This window comes from Camelus bactrianus, chromosome 26 (assembly GCF_048773025.1).
Source record: "Camelus bactrianus isolate YW-2024 breed Bactrian camel chromosome 26, ASM4877302v1, whole genome shotgun sequence".
Taxonomy (NCBI): domain Eukaryota; kingdom Metazoa; phylum Chordata; class Mammalia; order Artiodactyla; family Camelidae; genus Camelus; species Camelus bactrianus.
This window is the reverse complement of record NC_133564.1, coordinates 22,798,705-22,815,929: the sequence shown is the minus strand read 5'-3', so window position 1 is coordinate 22,815,929 and position 17,225 is coordinate 22,798,705. Positions and strand designations below refer to the sequence as shown.

Here is a 17,225-nt window from a genome sequence, read left to right as displayed (position 1 = left end):
TTTAGAAATGGTCTTTTACAGATGGGGAAAAAGAGAAACTGAGGCTGAGAAAAACCAAGCAACTTGCACATGTTTTTCACGGGAGCGTAAATTACCAACCTCCGACATTAGGATCTCACACTAAGAACACAAAAAGCTCAGTGGAAAGTTCAAAACTGAACATGACTCACCTAAAGTGAAGAAACTCATAAATCCTCACTTTACAAGGTCCCAGAGATTCTGTCACTTACACATTTTCCTGGTTAATAACATACATTTGAACTTTTGGTACACCGACAGACCTGCTGCAAATGTGGCCAGTATTTCATTTACGTCCCTGTTTGCCTGTGTTTCTCAGCCCACAGGTTTTCTGAAGCAAGCATGATAGGAAATCAGGCGGCAAAGCGTCAGCCCGTCCCACCACCAGGTGGCGCTACACGCGCTCGGGGAGGACCTGGGGAAGCAGGCAGAGGGAGGCACAGCCCAAGCTCGCGGAGAAAACAGGAGAAATTTAACGTCCTGGTTCCATTTTAAATGTTCATACTGGGCCATGAAAGCAGATGAATTAAATTTGCTATTATCCTGCATACTTAAATCTAATTAAATGTAATAAAAATAGAGCACAGCTGGAGAAGCGGCCGCCAGCCCAGCATCATCTGTAGGCTGAGGGTGGATCCTGACAGAACATCGTCTCCAAGCCCTAGACAACACCCCCCACCACCAACACCCGCCTTCCCTGAACTGAACAGGAAGTGAACCCGCTCAGGGGCTTCTTTCTAAGAAAAAAAATCAACCATCAGTAATACGATTTTAGAGACAGCGAGAGCTGAATGATAAGAGCTGGTGAAGGAAAACCATTTGGGAAGAACTTAAAGGGGACTTAATGTCGGGATAATAAAGGGAAACTGAAGAGGACGAAGAGCACATGTAACGTAAAATCAGAAAGAAAAACCCATGTTTCAGAGCAACAAAGTGAGGCCAGCTGAAAAGTGAGGCTTTGAGTAGAACTCAGAGTTGTAAAATTTCAGAGCTGGAAGGAAGTCTTACCAGGAGGCACAATCAGGCCTGAGAACTAAGTAATTTGCTCAAAACTACACAGATAGTTTGTGGAAGGCAAGCACTGGGCTACCCGGCATCTTTCTACCAAAACACATGGCCCTCTTCATGCCTACTTGAAAACCTTTCACAAAATCCAAGGGAATCCACGTAGATTCTGTCTTCTGTCTTCTCTTCTGTCTCCACGTGCCCTGTGCACACACGTCCCCCGCTCAGACAATTCAGGAAACTGAAGGAAGCCATGTGAACTGTCCACAGTGGGTACATCTGCCACTGATAAGACATCAAACCAAAGGCTGGAAATCCGCACTGTTCATGGTCTCACAGGGAGCCTGACTCAGCTGTTTGACTCTGGTTAGTAATCAGTTCCATACTCACAAAAGAATGCCAGAACACAAACAGAAGGAAAGAAAAATACCACACACACACACAACCATTTTCCTTAGGAAGAAGAATTATTCCAAGAACTTTAAAGAGAGGCCCAGCTAATTGAAAGGATTTTGCAGGAAATTTGGTTAACTATTCTGTGACACTAGTCTTCGCTAGCATGGGGTGGTGACGTGGTGAGGCAGTGGTTGGGATCATTCAAATACATCAAAACTGTATTTTACCTCAATTATACTTACATTTCAAGTGAAAGTATTTTGGACCTAAACATTTCTGATAGTTATCAGGTGTTCTGTGATCTGATGGAGTGCGGGGCAGACAGGAACTGTGTGATCTTTGGCAGGGCAACTAACTCTTCTGAGGCTCTTTCTTCTTCTATCAAAAGGGGACTGAATAACTACTACCTCATAGGATAGGTCTGAGGAATAAGCAAAAGCAGATGTCCTACAGTGCAAAGGAGCATCTGTAAATGTTAGCCACCTCCCCTTAATATAATTTTATAATTCAATTCCTGGGTGTGGATTTGGCCTCAACTAAAGAGAAAAGTAAGAAGAAAATGTTTTATTTTCTTTGGAGCCAATGCTGAGTTCTTTTAAGCCAGAGGCTCTAGGCCAGAGGTTCTCCAAACACTTTGGTCTCAGAAGCCACTTACACCCTTTTTGGGTTTTTTCCCCATTTACACTCTTAAAAGAGGATTCTGAGCAGGTTTTTTCTTTTTTCAACATGAGTTATCAGTATTTACCATATTAGACATTAATACTAAGAAATTTTTTTAAATATTTACTTAAAAGTAAACATAATGCATCACATGTTGACATAAATTATGACAAATAACGATCTTCCCAAACAAAAAAAGTTTAGTGAGAAGAGTGATGTCATTTACAAATCTGTCATGTCTGGCGTAGGAGAAAAGAGCTGGATTCTCATACCTGTTCTGCTTCTATATTCAATCTGTTGTAATATCTTGTCTTAGCTGAACTTTATGAAGAAAAATCAGCCCTCGTATGTGGGAGGAGTAATTTAATGTTTTTTAAAGATAATTATACATACTCTTTGATACTACAGCCAAACTCAGTAAATACTCATTTCTTTGAAGCTAATTTTCAGTGTGGAATCTGCAACCTTGTCAATGGACTTTTTAAACTCTCTTATATGAAATCTATTGGTCTATTTTGCTCTTTAAACAGATCATTTTCCCTTGCATCGGTAGCATTTGGAAAATACCGATTCACTGAGTTATAGAGATCATTCCAAATGCTGACATATTTTATTACCCAACATCAAAAATCGCATTGTTAATAATATATCACCACCAATCTCATAAGAATAGTCTCCGTAAAGAAGATGTCGAGCTTCCTGTGATAGACACAGGTTATCGGTAATTCCAATATTCTCTTGAAAGTTAAAATCTATCACTGGCAACTGACAGTATCAGTTGTTTTACTTGACTTTATTCCTTTTTAGCAAAATATCTGTGAAATGCCCACATCTAAATAACAATAGTTTGTCTTTCATCCTCTAAAGTAGAAACGTTGTTCCATGACCCCCCGCAGAAGATAATTTAGCTCATGATTCAATTGCCAAGGGTCCTTCCTCAAGAAAACGGACACATTTCACTGATCAGCAGAAATGCTCCACGTGTATTTCCCCTTTCACTGCACAGAACACGAAACAGACACGTGCTGTCGGTCGAGGTTTCACAAGATGAACAGCTTTCGCTGATCGGTCCCGGGCGGTCTTCAGTGAAAGCGGAACCTGTTTTGCTGTGAGAGTGTGGGAGGGCTTGCTGCTGCCTTGGGTCACGCCACAGCCTCTCTTGCTTCTGTGCCATCAGTGGAAATGTCACCACAGTGAAAAGTCAACATCTTAATGCTGTTATGAAAATAGCTTTGATCTTACAGACTCCCCTAAAGGGTCTCAGAGACACTCCCACCCCCGGAGCTCCGCGGACCACACTCTGAGAACCTCTGCTCTAGCCCCTCCCTACACCCTGATGCTCCTCTTCCCTCGGCTCTCCAGCCCCACCGCTCCCCTCAGCTACTCTAAGTCGCCCTCTAGCGGCACTCAGGAGAACGTCCTGTTTGCCCGAGTTCTCTCGTTTACAATCGACTACACTCTACTTTCAACAACCACCACCACAATGACTGCGTACCTATGACACGCCAAACACTGTTCTAAATGAGAAAAACACAGTCATCAAGAAGACAAGCAAAGTCCTTGCTCTCATTAGCCTTCTATTTTAGAGGGACAAGAAGTGACAATAAACTTGCAAATAAATGAACATGAAAGAGACTTTCCAAGTCCCGTGATAACCATAAAAAAAAAAAAAAAAAAGACAGATGTGATGGAGAGAGACAGATGAAGCTGTGTGAGATGGCCCCAAAACGATAGGTGTCACATCTGTGCACCGACTGTGACTAAGGGTAATTCCTGGGTGGAAATGGCTGGGGTAGAACTGGAACACTTCCTGAACAGCAGGGATGGGAGGAAGAGAGAAGGTGTGGTTCTTTGTATCTGAAAGGAGGGCTACCTCAGCCCTTAGAGGGAGGACGGCAGCTCCCATCACCCCTGGCTGAACCAGTAGCCCATGGTGTGTCTGAGAGAGACTGCTCAAAGATCTGATCAAAAACGTGTTCTTGCTTAAAGTCAAAATCAAGTGAATAAAATGAAAGTCATGCTTTTCTGCACAAATTCTAACTGTTCAAATATTTTCCTTCAACTTTTTCATTTAATTGTTTCAGTATAATTAAGCTCACGGAGAAGAGAAACAAAAGGAGCTGAAATTCTAACCCAGGTAGAATTTCCATTATGTAGCACCCACTCATTTATTTTTAGGTGAAAATTTATCCTGTTTTGTAACCTTCCACCCAAGGCCTCCATGGAAGATAGTAAGCACTGATAATGTTAAATTTTAAAAAGCTGAGATTTCACATTTTTGGTTACTTTTCTTTGGCTCTGCATGACCAAAGAACGAAGCATTCAGATGGCTTCCCAGAGAACACCAGTCCTCATGGACACTGTTCACAACATCATAGGAAAGAACACTTCTGTAGTGCTTTATGTTTTTCAAGGCAGGTGATAATCGCCTGGATGGGAGGAACCTCATCTTCTTTACCTGTGAAGACCCTAGAGCAGTGCCTCGTCCATAACATTCAATTAGTTTGTGGAGTGGACCAGCTATCCTCTCATTTTCTCCTTTTCCCATCTCTGTATATCTTCCCCTACTCAGAGACAGCATCCAAGATATTGAGTCCCTTTGCTTGGTTCAACCCCAAGTTTCAAACCAATCCACAGGAGACCCTAAACACCACAGGAACTTCTTGGCTCTGAATCCATACATCAAACACAATGAGTGTCTCTTTTAGGTGATATTCCACAAGAGGAAAAAGGCAAATATTTTAGCTCAGTTCTGATAACACACAGATCTATTTCTGTTTCCTGTCTGACCTCATGCATATGAGGACTTTTGACAGAAAGAAGGCAATTTGTTTCAGAAATGTTTTCTTTCATTTAGGGTTTTGTTTGTTTGTTTTATTTTCTGAACTTGCAGCTCACTGACTGAGCCAAATAATTAAATCATGAATCTGGCATTTTAGCATGCAGATTACATCTTTTTAAAGTTGTTTTTATATGTGGAGTTTACATGAAACAAATGTACAGGGAAGGATAAACTCTTGGACTTGTAGCCAATAGAGCTGGCCCATTATAAAACCCTAGATGTCATTTATTTCTAGACTTAGAATAGATGGATGAAGCCAATGACTTGTTTTCCACAAGGCTTTGAGGGGTACTGTACCTTAAAGAGGTTAGCACAGATACAGGCCTGGAATACCAAAGTTTAATTCTGCCATGTTGGATCAAGCCCAGGAAAAAACTGGCTTCCGAGTTAGGTGACGTTAAGAGTTACATTCGTTATCCTTTATAGTGATGTTAAGAGTTACATTCGTTATCCTTTATAGTGACGTTAAGAGTTACATTCGTTATCCTTTATAGCTCAAAGTCACCCTTTCCTACCAAAGAGACATAATTCTCAAGGAAAATAGATGATCACTTCCTAAGTTACACTGCTTCCTAAGAAACAGACTAGTACATGGAGAGAGAATAAAGGGACGGAGGCCCTTACGTGGTTGGCTAGAGGAAGATTTGTTTAAAAGAAGGTAACATTTTAGCTGAGATCTAAAGAATAAGGAGAAGCCAGCTGTGTGACACTGAATCTACAGACCTAGTGCCAAAGAAGATGGAGGCGAGTGGAGGGAGGTAGAAGGAGAAACCATGCACGACCCACAGGCGTCCACCCTGTGTACCTGGCTCAGGAGGGCTGACGTGCACAGAGATGGCCGAAAGTGGGAAGAGGGAGGGGGATGGCAGGAAAACCAGAAGTTATGTCTGGGTATGTCATGTTTGTAATGACTGTGAGAATTCCAAGGGGAGATGTCAAGCAGATATGTATGTGTCAGGATCCTGGCTGGAGACCAGGGTAATGTGAGGAGAGTTTTATTAGGAGGACTACTGACAAAGGTGTGAGCAGAGTCTAGGACAAGCAAAGAGAGACGGTGCAGGACCATGGAGCTGGTAACCATGTCTGGGCCTGCAGGACCAAGTGAAAGGGGCAGTAACTGGCTGAGACAGAGACAGAGAGAGAGAGTGTGCTGGTTCGGTGGAGAGGGCCTTCTGGTAGGAGCTGTGGCCCCAGTAGAGAGATACAGCTAACCGGAGGGCAACCACAAAGAGGGAGCTGGGTACGAAATGTACTGACCTCACTCTCCTCCTTTCTAACTTCTGCTGGAAACTTCTATTGGCCAAACCCAGCTGGAAGTGAGAGAGTTGGCTGATGTGGCCCACAAAAGTCAAAGTACCAGGAAACGAGAGTAGAGAGTGGACCTAGAAGGACAAACAAAACAGAGCTCTGGATATACAAGTCTGGAGCTCTAAAGAGTTGGATGGGCTAGCTGGAAATAACTGGTGAACAGGTGAGAATTAAAGCTTTGGAAATAGGTGAGGTCGTGGAAGGAGAGGGAAGGAAGAGAGGGGACTGAGCACTGAAGAACTCAGATGTTAGAGCTTAGCTAGAGAAACAAGAGGAACTTGAAAAAGAAGACTGAAAAGGAGGAGCCGGAGACTTGGCAGAGAAAACAGGATAGTGTGGTGTCGCAGATGCAAAAACAGGAGACGGTTTCAACAGGAAGAAGTGGTCGGCTGATTGAGTCAGATGTTCGTGTTCAGCTGATGAACAGAAACCTGCCTTTGGACACGGCAACATTAGTCAGCAAGTACGCTGAGCGCTGTGCTCGTGGGTGCTGCAAAGATGAGTGAGCCCTGGATTTGGGGAACATCCCAATCTGACAGGGAACAAGATACCAGATTGTGGGATGACTACTCTGACAGAAATGGGAAAAAGGGCCTTTTGAGAGCAGAGTGGGTACTGGGAAAAGTTTCCCAAGGACAATCAATTCTACACACGGTGTGCAAATTCTTTAGAATTGAAAAAAAAAAAAACAACACTCCAGTGCTGGAAAAGTCTTGCATTTTAAAGAAGAAGAAAATGAAACTCAAGAAAGTAGACCACTGTGGCACTCCTTGACTCAGAACCTCATTGGGAGGATGCTGACAATTTGAATACTCTCTTGATTTAGGCCCTTTTGGTTAGACCTTCAGGATAAACCTATGACCTATGCTTCATTAGAATGAAAATATTATTTATTTAAAAATTTCCATGACAGTAATATGCTTATCCCAGAAAAATTTAACAATAAATATAAGATAAAGAAGAAAATTAAACTCACTGTATAATCCATACTCCTAACTTTTTGGTGTTTTTTTTTTCCAGTTTTTTCCTGAGTGCATGTATGTTTGTATAAACGCTTCTCTTTAAAAAACATTTTATATACAATTAACAGAGTGAACAAGCAACCACAGAATGGGATAAAATATTTGCAAATCATATCTGATAAGGGGCTAGTATCCAGAATATATAAGGAATTCCTACAACTCAACCTCAACAACAACAAAAATCAAAATGGACAAAGGATATTTCTCCAAAGTAGACATTTCTCCAAAAAAGATTTACAAACGGCTAATAAGCACTTGAAAAGATGTTCAACATCACTAATTATTAGAGAAATGTGAATCAAAACCATGATGACATACCACATCACACCCATTAGGATGGCCACAATCAGAAAAACAGAAATAATATGCGTTGGCGAGGATGTGGAGCAATCAGAACCCTGTACATTACCGATGGGAATGTCAAATGGTGCAGCCTCTGTGGAAATAGTATGAAGTTCCCTCCAAAATTAAAAACAGAATTACCATATGATGCAACAATTCTACTCCTGGGTAGGCATCTAAAAGAACTGAAAGCAAGGTCTTGAAGACATATTTGTACACCTATGTTCACGGCAGTGTTACTCACAACAGCCAAACAGTGGAAGCAACCCAAGTATCCTCAATAGACGAATGGATGAACAAAATGTGATATATACATATAATGGAATATTATTTAGCCTTAGAAAGGAATGAAATTCTGACACACGCTATAACATGGGTGAACCTTGAGGACATTATGCTCATTGAAATAAGAAGTCACAAAAATACAAATACTGTACGATTCGTCTTATATGAGGTACCTGGAGTAGTCACATTCATAGAGACAGAAAGGAGAATGGTTCCTGCCGGGGACTGAGGGGAGGAAGAAAGAAGGGTGGGAGAAATGTTGCTGAATGGTACAGAGCTTCAGTTTTGCAAGATGAGAAACATCCTGGAGATTGGGGTGTACAGCAGTGTGAATGCACTTAACATCACTGAGCTGTGCACTTAAAAAATGGTTAACAAAAATTTTATGTTACATGTATTTTACCACAACTAAAAATTAAAATTAAAAAGTAAAATATTTCATAATTTTGTTTTACTTCATTTAAAAATATCAACTGAACATCTTTCATATTAATGAACATTTTTGGTATTATTATCTTACTGGTTATATAATAGTCTATTTTATTACTGCATAACTCAATCAAATCACTGTTTTTGGAAATTAAGGTTTTCTACAAAACCAAACATCATAAACAAAATGCAGTGGGCAACACTTAGCTACCTCTTTGACACACGTGCAATTATTTCCTTAGAATAAAAATATTCCTAGAATGGAATTGCTGGGTCAAAGGAGAGGAGGGCTGTGTCAGGGGTGAGATTAGAGTGGGAAATGCAATATGAAAACCAATCAACAGAGACCTGAAGTGGGATGTGATCTAAATTAAGTGCTATACAAATATTTCTGGTTGGAAAAAGTAAATGTTATTTACAAATTTATTTATTCCTTATGTAAACTGCACTGAGACTCTGCCACAAGCCACTGTTCTAGACACTGCGACATCAGGTTTTTCCATTAGACATTTTCTTATCCCTCAAGGAACTTAAAGACTAGGGAAGAGAGAAACAAGTAAATCAACAATCTCAGTGCAGCTTGGTACCTGTGGGAAGGGAGGTATGCCCACGGGCTAATGGAACAGAAGAGGAAGTTCACCACTCAGGGCAGGCTTCTCAGCTGAGTATTGAGGGACAAGTCGGAGTTATTCAGACTAAGAAAGTGGATCACCACATGGAGAAGCCCATGTCCGAGTTGGCCCCAGGGATCCTCACCTCCTGGTACTTGTGCCTCTGTGTAGCCTCCCCCCACCCCCCCACTCAATCAGGGCCGTTCTGAGTTCCCAGAAGAGAAGGGCAGGGATGACAGTGTGTGAACTCTGATGCTAGACTGTAAGAGGTACTGCAGCGTCCCTCTTGCTCCCCTGGACAGCTTGCTCGGAGAAGTCAAGTGCTGAGCCCTGAGGATATTCAAGCAGCCCTGTGAGGAGGCCCATGTGAAGAGGAACTGAAGCCTCCCACCAAGAGCCAGCGTAACTCACCCGTCAGGTGATGAAGCCATCTCAAGAGGGATCATCCAGCCTGGGGTGTGCCTGCAGTGCTGGCCAGCATCTCTACTGCGGCCTCACAGGGGAACCTAAGCCAGAACCAAGGGTCATGATAAGTGACAACTGGTTTGCAAGCCATGAAAAAGTTCTGGGTGATCTGCTTCTTGGCAATAGTTAATTTAATAAACTACATCTTAAACACAGCTGAAAAGTTCTAAAAATGTGAGATACCTGGAGCAACGACAAAGGTGGTTTTATGTGAAGGACCAGCAGGAGCTCGAGACAGAGAGGAAAGCAGGGGTCAGAGGATTGCCGGCCGTGGGCCCACTGCCCTCCTCACCGTCTTCTTGCCGATGGGACCCAATCTTGTTGGTGTGTTAAGCGGCCATGTGGATGAGTTCACATCAGGAGGGCGTGTGTTAAGAAGAACACTGGGCCTTGGGGAAAACCCTCAATGGGTGAGAAGAGGCAGAAAATTACAGCAGCTCAAGAAAGAGTGGCCACTAAAATGGGGAAGAAACGGAGGAAGTGGAATCCCAAAAGTTATAGAAAGAGCTTCAGAAAAGAGAGTGTTGTTAATGGCATTAAAGGCAGCAGAGAAATCAAACAAGGCCTGAGAAAGGGGCACTGAGAGGGTCCCTGGGGCAGTCCGTGTCCTTTGTTGGGACTGGGGGGAGCTTCAAAACACTAGGTGTGACCCTCTGACTCTGGTGACACCACAGTCCTCGCAGTGGCCCAGGTAACACCCCGTTAACCACCCCACACTTTCTCTTCTCATTGGCCACACGGGCCTCTTCCCTGCTCCCACCTTAAGTGTCTTTGCTTTTTGCTGCCCTGTACTCAGCAGAGTTTCTCCACCAAGATCCCTCCTTCGTCACCTTCAGGCTGATGCCTCGTCGCCTTCCACGTGTGGCCTTCGCTGAGCTTCCTTCCCCCCCACCCCCACCCTCCCTTCCGGTGTCTGCTCTCTTGCTCCCCCTAGTGGTCACTGTACAGACCACATCTTTTACTTGTCCGTCTTGCTTACTGCGTCTCCCCTTCTCTAGGATGTCAGCCCTGAGAGTTTGAACTCTGTCCCCAGAACCCAGCACTCACGTGCTCTTTAAATATCAGTTAAATGTTGCAAGAATAGGCCGCAGTTCCCGTTTTCAAGGGACTCGTGACCTCCAACCAGTGTGACAACTGCTACATGTGAGGTATGCACACAGCACCAAGATGGCTTAGAGGACGGATTACAGAGGAAGTAACTTTGAGCAGAGAACACAGGGGCAGGGGAGGTGGACAAGTGAAAGGGACATCATATCCTGATGTGCCTGGACCATGAGGTGGGGGCGGGGGTGGGGAGCAGTTGAAGCCAGACTGTAAAAGGTTTTGAGGAGAGCACACTAAAGAGCCTTACCATTAACCTACAGGCCAGAGATTTTCAAGCTGTCCGCTGAAGAACCCAAGGGCCTCGCAGCTGCCAGGCCATTTGATGCTGGAGGAGAGGCAGGATGGCACGTGTGTTCACACCTCTGCCGTTTTACACATCCTGCTTCTGATTAGTCCTTATTCTGAAGGCTGCATCCACCGCCAGAATTTTGAAAACCATCTCTGTTGAAAATGGAAACTGTGGCCTTAAAGAATCACCAAGTCCAAGTAAAATCAATCATTTCCTTTCATCACCACAAAGAGGGTGAGGCGAGGCCCGGGACGGGGTGCCCTGTAAGAATGAGCAGGTTTTCTGGATCAGCTTTGGCAGCAGCGGGGCGAAGAAACCAAGCGGGGGCTCTGGGCAGGGCTCGCACCTTATCCAGGCTCAGCAAAGGACAGCTCCGAGCACAGGTGCCTTCCACCCATGTTATCAAGGCGTGTGTCCTCGGGCACACGTGTGACTAGCGCCTGCAGCAATCCCTGCTTTCCAAGCCATAACGCAACTCGCTAAAGGCACACTCTTACTTGGTGGCAGAGGTAGGGTTGGCGCTCCCAAATCGCAAAATGCATTTTTAATGCACTGTTTAAAGTCCTAAGCCACCAGATAAAAAATAGTTCAATGGCAGGAGTGTGCGAGGCAAGGGCACAGAACTGAGGTGGAGTCTGGGGAAAGGGAAGAGAGGAAAGAAGGCACGGGAATGGGGGGGGGGGGTGGGGGCTAAACTAGTTCTATTTTGGCCAGACCCGTTTCCTTATCTGCAAAGCCCGAGAAACTCGTGCTCTCTGAGCCACCTGTTCATTCTGACAGTTCTTTGCTTTCGAAAAGTCTAACAGGTACACAAATGTGCCAGATTCCCATTTTCTGTCAACTTCCAGAAAGATGCGGCCAAGGGCAGGAAAGGAGGGGCTTTCCTCTCCATACCACACCCAAATCTCAAAGCGCTGACCTTCAACAGTCCGCGCGGTCCGCGGCGACGCGGAGGGGCTGGCCGGCTCGTGGCTACGTGACTGCGCGCTCGCTGCGTCGCGAGGCCCGGACGCCTCCCCGCAGGCTGGCCCCGCCCCCACGACCTGGGCGAGGAGGGGCGAGGAGGGGCGAGGCGGGGGCGGGGCCCCTCCTCCTCCCCCTCCTCTCCCACCACCCCTCCCCCACCTCGGGCTCAACTCCGCGCGCCGAAGTCCCGCGGCGCGCTATGCAGACGCACGCACTGCCCGCTCCTTCCTGGATCCGAGCCGCTCAAGGTCACCACAGGTGTGAATCTCGGCTTTGAGTCCCAGACTCACGACTTGGTGAGGCTCCTTGAGGGCCCTTCCCGCTGCGCTAAGATCTAAGACTGGTTTCATGAGTGATGCTTTCCCACTCTGCCTGCATACAATGAGACCGTATCTGTAAAGCGCCCTGAGTTCCTTAGCATAGAAGTGCCGATTTAATTTGTCACCCATTGCTTATAAAATCCACAAAAAATGGCATTTTCAAATCAATATTTACTTAGATGTAACAACCATAACAACCTCCTTATACAGTTTGCCAAACACTTTAAACATCAGACTGGGATCCGGATCATTAATTAAATTTTACAGATGATGAAATTAAACGTTGTTTCGTACAATGGTAATCATCATTATATCATTATTACTGAAAGTGATCCATTTTGAATGAAAAACATAAATTGCTAAATCCATATACATCTGAGAAACTACTGGAGCCGCCTTCAAAGAATGCTCCCAATCTGACCTTAAACAAAAGCAAAGGGCAAAGCGATGTTATCTTTTAAGTCAGGAAAATAAACAGAATTTTCATTTTTTCCTCTCTTTTGTGAGCTGTGACATTTGAGAGGTTTTCGGGGCACTTGAGCCCAAGCAAGGGTGGGGCAATCTGGGGAGCACCTCCTTTGTGCTCTAAAGGGGACATTGTGAGGTCACGGAAATGGGGCTACAGTTTTTGGAGAAAGATCTTGCTCTTCATTTACTGGTTGCATCTCTTGGTCTCCCTGACCCCTGAAAGTGGTGAGCAGGGGAGAAAGGAATGAGATTTGTCTGCATCTACTTGCTCTTTTCGCAAGGCTTGGGTGATGCATGTCCAAGGAACCCCAAGGATAGAGGTCAAGCTGCCTAACTGGTCTGGGGTGGGCATAGTGAAGGTGATCAAGGAATCCCATCTGCATGGCCCCTTTGATGCGGTCCAACCTGTACTGCAGGCCTAGGAGATCTCCATGATTGCTCTGTCATTATATATATAAGGCCCAGAAAAGTCGCCTCAAGTAAAACGGCTAGGAAGTCATGCATCCAGCCTTCAAACCCCGCTAGCTGAACTCCAGCTTCAGCACTGTCTCCTTGTACTCCAGACACCCGGATATCATGAATGCTCTCAGGTCCCGTCTGAGTGATGGGGGCCATTTGAAACAGCAAATCACTCACAAAACACAATCAACATGACACTAAACAGATCACAAAAAGGATACTTGTGTATAGTGTGAAAGCTGAAATAAAAAGGCAGAAGTTTGCCTTGTTCATCCTCACTGCCCATGTTACCTAGTCCAAACTCCTGCTCGCCACACGACAGGCCAATAAATTGGGAGACGAGGTGCTGGGGCAAGGAATAACGACTTTATTCAGAAAGCCGGCAGACCAAGATGGCAGACTAATGTCCTGGAGAACCATCTTACCAAGTCAGAATTCAGGCTTCTTTTATACTCAGAAGGGGAGGGGGTGTGGTTGGCTGTTGCAAACTTCTTAGTGTCAGAATCCTTTGTTCTTGCATCTGTCCAGGTAGGTCAGGTCATGATGTCCCTGCAAATCTCCAACAAGACCAGTGTTATTTTCTCTTCAGCAACTTTTTATCTTTATATGAATGGGAAAGTTTTATACCCTTAAAGGTCAGGGCTTTGAGAATAGGCTATACTGTATATTTCAGGCTCTAGGCAACATTCTTTTACAAAAGGTGCAGAAACAGCGTGACTCAGCACAGGAAACAGAGCACAGGGCTAGAGCCAAAGGAACAGATCTAATATGGAGTCAGATTTGTCCTTCCCAGCTACACAGGGAACGCAGGCATCAAGTGACTCCCATTTTTTGCTGTTTTGCATGTGTGCACAGATGACTGACTGCAAAGGCACAAGTATTGATTTAGGGTTTACAGATACATGTTAGTGAGTAGGCGAGTTCACAAATGCAGAATCCAAGGATAGTAAAGATCTTGCAACAAATGCAGAATCCAAGGATAGTAAAGATCTTGCAACAAAGACCATATGGACTGCAAAATTGAAAATATTCACTGTGTGGCCCTTTACAAAAAGCAATTGCCATCGCCTGCTCTCCAGTATCCTTAGCCTTTATCCAAGGAGAGTGAAACAGGTAGACAGGGACCAACTCCTCCAGAACAGTGTCTAAACTAGAGGGAGCTCAGAAACGGGAGCAAATGAGACCAGTCATGAGGTCAGGAGACTGGGATCTAATGTAGCAGAATGTGGAGAGAATTTTCAAACTGCAGGGCAAAGCTTCAATTTCTCCCCTTCGTAGATCTTGTTTTCATTCAACAGACATTTACCCAGGACCTTCGAATGTGCACACATCTGGGCTGAGTGTTGGAAGGCGTTCAGTTACTAGTGTAAATAGTAAGGCCCTCCCTCGGTCAGTGACCTAGGAAGAAAGTGTGAAGGAAGGGCCACTGGAAGGAGAGCAGACTTGAAGCAAAGGGCCTGGCCACTTTATAACTTGGATCATCCGTCTCTGAGACTTATTAAGCACTGTTTGCCTGTTAGGACTTTCTAATTTCCAGAAAGGGTTGGAGATGGCTCACAACCGAAACATATGTTAAAACAGGTGGAAGGAGACTGATGGGATAGGTGACAAGGTCTGGGAAGTAATGCAGTACAATCTGGCAGGCAGCAGGGGTTACAGAATTGTGCCATTGAGTTTCAAATTAGATTCTGAGGTTCTCAACTCAAAATATAAGGATGGGAGAGAAAGTCAGTTCTGAGAGCAAACTCAGTGGAGGAAAGGATTTTTGCAGCCCTTCGGAGGGAAAGCCTTTTCTGATGTGAGGCTTCTTCGAATGGACACGGGGCAGAGGGGCCCCAGCTCCACAACCCAAGCAGATCCAGACCAAATGTGTCACTGCTTCTTCCTCTGCTCTGGGGGCTTCCCTGATGAAAATACAGCTTTGTATTTCATCTAAGGGTTAAATGTCTAACTAAGTATTTACTTTTCTGATGACTAGCTGTATCCAGAGAAAGAACTTCAAGTACCAAGAAGAGCGCTGGACTGAATAATTTTGAAGTGACCCTTCACAGGGAACTGTTTCTCACCCCACCTTTGGATAAGAGAAGACATCCGTTCATGGGCTCAGAGAGACCATATTTTGTGTCATTGAGAGGCAATCCACAGACGTTAGAAATCTCCAGTGTGGAAGGTGAAGGGCTGGCAGGCAAAGCCAGGAATTTTTTTCAGGAAATAGTTCGGGGTCCGCCCTAGCCCATGAACAAGTCACAGCTTTCTTCTACGGAGAGGGCTCAAGGTGATTTCATCCTGGAAGGTTTTCAAAGTCCACCATCCCCTGAAAAAATTCCAGCAATGCCTGCATTTGTACAGCCAGAAAAATGTTTCTCCTAAGCCCCTGGTGGAGATTGGTATACCTGAAGTCCTTTATCCTTACCCTGGCCCTTCATCTAAGTGACATATTTCCTCCTCCTGTTTCTTGACATGGAGACAGAGACTCAGAGAGTTTAAGAAGCAGAGCCCTAAAATTCTGACCCCACTAAATTATCCCATTAATCGCATCCTGTTTCTCCGAACTAACAGGGCTTAGTGGTATCAAAAGGTTAGCCACGTAAGGAAGATGAAAGAACGGGCTATAGGCTGGTGGACCTTCCTCATCCTCCACCCCACAAACACACACTGCAGAACTGGCTGCTCAGTCTGCACATAAACTGATGCGATTCTCAAGCTCTGCAGTGTGAACTTCTATATCCTTGCAGGGGTTCAGAATTCATTCTAGCCACCAGAAGTGCTAACTGTCCACTTCAGTATCTGACTTTATGAAGGATATCTCACATGAGGAGTACGACACAGTGAGTCATTGAACTGGCATCTCTACCTTGAAGTCTGCTCCTCCCTTCCACCTCCCGACTCCTACACTCCATCACCAGCCTCTGCAGGTTTCTAAGCAGCTCCTTATACCTGAGACAACCGGGTACTAAAGAGAATGCTAAAACAAAAAAACAAAAAACCCCCACACAAACAAAAGGATCAGACAGGTAGATTGTAAGCCCTTTTGTGTAGAGGATTAATTTGGAAGATTTGTCAAGTCCAGAGGTCCCTCCCAGGCTTGGTGGAATCCCAGACTCCCCTTGTGGACTGGACCAGAGAATTGCAGTCTGTCACCGCATCTTGAACCAGGTTGTAGCCCCTCCTGTGGTCCTTGCAGTTTACATTTGGACGTGTTTAAAGGACACTGGAGGTGTGAGCAGCAATTGGATTCTGACCCTAAAACCTCAGCCCTTCTTCAACTTCATTTACATCTTTTTACTTTTTTCTCCCCAGGTTGTTGTTTGACCACATTAAATCTTGTCATGGCTCCCAGTTGCTTCTCCCAGAGGTGAGGCTTTAGATGAAGATAAGGGGGTGTGAGGAGAGGCCCTTTATCTGGGAAGAGAAATGTAGAATAGAAAACAGAGGTTGGTGGTTAAATTACATACAATATGTTTCTTATCCATTACGACTGATGTCTGATAGTTCATAGATTTCAAAGGTAGCCTTCTCCCAAAGGCTTTTTTAAGCCTAGATTTCTATTGTGAGCTGTTTGTCCTGAGTGGAATAAATATCTTAAGACTCTGTTGCTTGTTAGTTTTTAAAGGAGAGGTGCTTGGGTGAGTAGGTAACCGACTCAAGAAGTCCAGCAAGATACAGTCACACCTACCAGGATGCACATAAAACACAGTCTCCAAGAAAATGGTCAGACTAATCTGAAGAGGAGGCAAGGAATGCAATTACATAACAGCTCTAGACAACGGAGTTCTTCACCACGAAGCCAGAGAAACATATGTTGTGAGCATTTGGAGCTGGATTTTACTCTTGCCATTTGCCACAAAGAAAGGGAAGACCCAGTGTTCCGTGCAAAAGCTTTTGTCCATCCTTGCCCGAATTAAAATTTCCCCCAGGCTCTGCTAGTCCTGACTCTGAGGATAAATGCTCATTCAGATCAATTGTCTCTTAGAGTCCAAACTGATAACGAGAAGAAAAAGATATCCACTCTCCAGTTCTCAAGTCAGCAAGAACCACATCTGCTAGTCTTGTGTCCAGACCCCAGAGCCTGCTTACAGCAGCTGTTGGCACGTGCTTGCTGGGGCCTGCAGGCACGACCTGGGGAGGAGACCCCTGTACCCGGCAGACCCAGACTGACTGCTTGCCACCATTTTCCTGAGCCCAAAGCTGCAGCTGGAGCTTTCGTGGTAGAAAATACCCATTTCTTAATCCTGT

At 44.8% G+C, this 17,225-nt stretch overlaps 1 long non-coding RNA gene across 2 annotated transcripts in view; it reads right to left on the bottom strand.

Moving 5' to 3' along the window:
• LOC123616382 (uncharacterized) overlaps window positions 1–11,829 on the bottom strand; it is a 166,446-nt gene extending 154,617 nt beyond the window's left edge. For both annotated transcript variants that reach the window (XR_012502485.1, XR_012502484.1), the window contains exons 1-3: window positions 11,696–11,829; window positions 10,735–11,037; window positions 9,330–9,424 (exon numbers count right to left, since the gene is read on the bottom strand). This is a non-coding gene — a long non-coding RNA (uncharacterized LOC123616382). The remainder of the gene's footprint in view (window positions 1–9,329; window positions 9,425–10,734; window positions 11,038–11,695) is intronic.
• Between the last annotated feature and the right edge of the window lie 5,396 nt (window positions 11,830–17,225).